The following is a 5297-nucleotide window of genomic DNA, read 5'->3' on the forward strand; positions in this document are numbered from 1 at the left end:
AAACTCTTGCCCCTGTTATCTGATGATGCAGGTAACTGGGCCTTGGGATCTTAGGACCCATGGGTACTGCAGAAGAATAATATTTTTTAGACATCTTAGCAAAATTTGGGCATAATCAGTAAGAATGCTTCAGAAATATGGACAAAAACAGTTTGGGACAAGCGAGTTAAAACAAAAAACAGAGCAGCAGAGTAAAATCCATTACAGATTAGAGGAAAACATTGTTTTTTTCTCTTGTGGATTCAGAAGACCAAGAACAGTTATAATGTATCACAAGTTTATACTAAAAAGATTGCATTGATACGTTTCCTAGTCTAATATATATTTGAAACCTAAATATTTATATTCCAATTCTATTTATTGGAGTAAATAAATATCAATTTATTTGTCAAATTATCAACTAATTCTAGTAAGTTTCATTGTGTGAAATATAAAATCAGCACATAAAAATATAAAATATATAACTATATAATATGATTAAAAGACACACGTTTTGTATTGTTCTGTTGTAGTTACTGTATCAAAGGCAACTCTGTTTTAAAGTATGATTCCATTATCTCTACTTCAGTGTTTGATAGAGTTAGAACTAAAGATTTATCATTTGTAGATTTACAGCATGGAGGCAAGAGAAAAGACTGTGATTAAAACATTATCAATTTAATGCCTAATAATGAGGAGAAACATATGCACTTCTCCTGCAACTATGAAAATATTTGGTGATAAAAAGGCAGTAGTGTAAGTTCCTGCCAGGAACTTAGAGACAGGTCAGGACATTAAGTAATCATGCATACGAACAATTTTTTCACCTTCTTGGCTTTAGCTACTTTTAAATGGAATGTATAATAAACAATTATATTTTGATAAAATACCTTCTCGTCTGAACAGTTCTGTTTGAACTGTTCATCTCTCTATGATCCCTTATAACCAAGATTAGTTTTGTTCTAGTAAGAAAATCTTTGCTGTCATGGTAAGGTATTCTGGTTGGTCTCTTCCCACATGGAAGAAGGGTAAAGGCTCAGGTAGACATTTGTTCCAGTAAAACTTTATTTGGGAAAATGTCAGCTGAAGAAGTTTAGAAGTAGCTCTTAAGCAACGCTTAGTTTGAATCCATTAGGTCCACAAAGCTGGATAAATATGTACTTGAGAAACCATCACATTTGGACCAAACTATAAATAATAGAGAGTATGATCAAATTCCAAATAAAAAGATTTAAGATACTCATTGGCAAAAAAAGTTTGGAAATGTGAGCAATCGACTGATCAATATAATTTTTTCCACTATTCACAGAATTTTAGGGAAATAAGATCAATAGCATTGTTAGGAACAATAAGGTTTCCTTGTTACAAGTAGGCACCCATAGATATAAGCCTGTATAAAGATTGCATCATTAACTATTAAATTTAGAGGATACTACATGCTTCAGCAGCAAGTATACTCAAATTACAATACAGAGATTAACATGGCACTTGCACAAGTACAATATGAAAATTTGAGAAGTATTCCATATTTTTCATTCTTCACATGCAAGAAATGAAAAAAAGTGATTAAAAAGTTGATGACAAAATTACAAGTGTAACAATACCCGTAATTCATATAATTAAATTAAGTTTGACATCAGTGTATTAAATCACCTCAGAAAGGTGTTTACATAGCATAAACTTTACAAAACTTTTCAAAATAGACAACATTGTCATTTTATCCCAAAGAAAAATAATATTAAGACCTAGAAAAAAAGGACTCAAACTGTTTCTATATGGAATACAATCCAAAAGGACACATTAATGATCCTATATATTATAAAATAATATAGAATTCAAAGTATATCTAGGAGAAAATAAATTATGAACATTATGCAAACATAGAATATAGAATATTTTAAAATATACTTTTTCAGACAAGCACCAGAAATATTTTAGTTTCTGTACTACTCATTTCAACAGGTAAATTAAAATTATTTCTTATTAAAAAATCACAAACTCTGAAGAAGTTATTATACATGTTTACAAAAACTATTGAATATATTTTTCCATCCAAGGCAGGCAATTCACTTGGAAGAATTCCGCGGAATCCATGAATTTTTACAGTAAAATTTTGGTGCTGCCGGGCACTGGTGGTTCATGCCTATAATCCTAGCTAAACAGGAGACTGAGATCTGAGGATCATGGTTCAAAGCCAGCCTGGGAAGGAAAGTCTGTGGTACTCTTATCTCAAATAAACCACTAGAAAACTGGAAGTGGAGCTGTGTCTCAAGTGGTAGAGGGCTCACCTTGAGCTGAAGATCACAGGGATAGCTCCAGGCCCAGAGTTCAAGCCCCATGACCGACCAAAAAAAAAAGATATTACTTTTATTTGGATTGTGAAAATATTTTGTAGGGACACAAAAGATGGACTTGCATTTTTGAAATTTAAGAAACTTAACCCGACCATTAGGACTTCGGTGAACAATTTGTACAGCCTTTCACAACTTCATAGAGGTAGTGATACATACTTATCCTTTTGGCAATATCAAATACAGTTTCTTCTATGTTGTTCTTCAGGCCTGGATTTATATAATAGTTCAACAGAAGGCGATCCAGCGTATATTTGCTATCTCAATTCTCAACATCAAGATATAAGGGTGTCAAGAGTCCTTTAGTTTGGGGAAGTGTTACTGTGTCTCAAGCGGTAGAGGACTCCCCTTGAGCTGAAGAGCACAGGGACAGCACCCAAGCCCAGAGCTCAAGCCCCATGACCGAACAACAACAACAAAAAAAAAAAACCCACAAGAACAACAAAAATCAAACAAACAAAAATTTTTGGGCTGGGAAAGTGGCTCAGTGGTAGAGCGCTTGCCTTGCATACATGAGGCCCTAGGTTCGATTCTTCAGCACCACATAAGCAGAAAAAAAAGCGGGAAGTGGTGCTGTGGCTCAAGTGGTAGAGCGCTAGCCTTGAGCTGAAGAGATGAGGGACAGCGTCCAGGCCCAGAGTTCCGGCCCCACGACCAGACCAAAAAAAATTTTTTTAAAAAAGAGTCCTTTAGTTTGGGCATTGGTATCTGTATCAAGATGAAGTAAGAAAGAAGCCACTCTGGTATTATTCCACGTATATGCACTGTTCAGGGGTGTCCAGTCATCTACAGTTATTGCATGTGCCGCTTGAGACACCAACTCACTGACAATGTTTAATTGTCCACCGTAGGCTTCTCGAAGAGGGGTATACTTATCATCATCCCTACTATTCACATAAGTGGCCTTTTGGGAAAGAAGTCTCCGCACTGTAGTAAGCTGAATATTTCCGGCAGCACAATGAAGAAATATGCTTGGATCCTTCTCCAATTTTTTTTCTTGCAATTGATACCATTCCTTACTTTTTCACCTTGTTCCCCATATTCCTAAGAATTGCCTAACCAGAGACTTTGAGTGCCAGTGGGAATGAGGTGTCCATTTATTTCCCTAATTGTTCACATTGGTTGAACTGGTCAGAAATATCTGGTGAATTTTCTGTAACTGTTTATTCCCCATGATTGTTTTTTCTCTTTTTCCAATTTTACTATTCGAAATTATTCTAACTGGAGAGTAGGGAATTGATGGAGAGCAGAGGAAAGATATTCCTCCATATTCAAATGTACACACTGAAAATGAGGACCAGTGATGTCTTCATGTGCAGCTTATTCTAGGCATGAGAAAATAGGAAATAATGTCTTCTATATAAATGATTTGGGAAATGGCAGAGCAAAAAGTGAAATGATACAACCAAAAATATAAAAGCAAAATAAATTAGGATAATTATGGAGCAATCATATTATCTATGAGAACCATGAAAGGGAGAGAGAAATAAAGAGACAGATGTGTAATGACGTAGCTAGCCACAAAATAAATGCCTCTGATCAATTTGTAGAGCAAACAAAATTTTATTTTTTAAAAGAGATGGAAATCGAATTTATGTATTTACTTGAAGTTAGTAAATACATTTTTAGTAGCCTACGTAAAGAGACATAACTTTACCAAATTACAGACAGTAAAATAAATCCTTGATAGTTCTAGTAACAGATCTGACTGAAATCAGTTGAATCATACTTTTCTTGTACAATGAAGGAATAAGAGGGTAGTAAAGCAGCTAGAGAAGGCAGGGAGATTGTATCTGTGACAAAACTTTGTGGAAATTGGTATTGAGGATTTCTTACTGGTGATCCACTTGCACTGGAAGCATGATTCTGAAGTATTGCTTGCCGATTCTGAACTACTGATTTGATCATTATATTCTCCAAGAAGAAAATGAGAATTGACAGTGAAGGACTACTAATACATTTTGACCTTCTCACTAAGCACTTTCAATCATCAAAATTACATGAAGACAATAGACAGGCCTACTTTTTAGATGAAAGCAAGTTTTCTTATAAAAACAAGGAATGTATGTAGTCATGCAAAGCACTTCTATTTTACCAATGCCTCATACATTTTTCTAATGTTGGGTACCAATAAATAATGGATCTATTAGAAAGCTCTTAAGGCTCCTATGTTCAATAGTGAGTTCTCTTACACTATATCATGGTATTTTTTGTGTATGGTTTTAAGAATAAATTTACATTACTAACTTGAATTTCTGACAGGACAGTATCATCACTGTACATCTTGCTTCTATACTCTCATTTTAAAATTACCATCTAAGTATGTGCATTAGATAACTATATAGGAAAAAGTAGAAGCCACACTGATGGTTTATGTCTTTAGTAGTAGTTAATCAGAAAGATGAAATCTGAGCATTGTGGTTTGAAAGCAGACCAAGAAAAAACAGTCCATTAGATTCTGATTTTAAAGTAACCAGCAAAAGCTTGAAATGGAGCTGTGGTACAAGCAGTAAAATGCTAGCCTTGAGAAAACTGAAACAAAAAATAAATTCTGGGACAAAGCTAGGCCCTGAGTTCAAGCCCTAGTATTAGCACCAAACAAATAAATTAATTAATAAGGTAATTAATTAATTAAAACTAAATTAAGTGGTCTCATGTGGAGAGGCATGTAAAATGTAACATGCGTGGTAATGGTTTATGTATTATTTTGTAATAAGGCATATTTGTCCTAATCACTAATATTTTATGTGGACTTTTTTGTACAATAAACCCTCAATTTAGCATGCATGTATATGTGTGTGTACATGTGCGAACAGGTGTGTATGTGTATATGTGTGTGTGTGCTGTTGCAATGTTGCTTGCCAATGTGGACAGGGTGAGGCTGAAAAAAAGCTAACTGTGTTGCAATGTTTTTATTTATCAGTGTTCTGTCATGTCATTTCAGTGGAACCATCCTTTGTACATATT

The 5297-nt window shown here is 34.4% G+C and overlaps 1 pseudogene; it reads left to right on the top strand.

Moving 5' to 3' along the window:
• The first annotated feature begins 1415 nt into the window (after positions 1-1415).
• LOC138841281 (U6 spliceosomal RNA) lies at positions 1416-1512 on the top strand (annotated as a pseudogene).
• Positions 1513-5297: the final 3785 nt, after the last annotated feature.

The sequence above is a fragment of the Dipodomys merriami genome, unplaced genomic scaffold (genome assembly GCF_024711535.1).
Source record: "Dipodomys merriami isolate MVZ:Mamm:240054 unplaced genomic scaffold, mDipMer1.0.p SCAF_311, whole genome shotgun sequence".
Lineage (NCBI taxonomy): Eukaryota > Metazoa > Chordata > Mammalia > Rodentia > Heteromyidae > Dipodomys > Dipodomys merriami.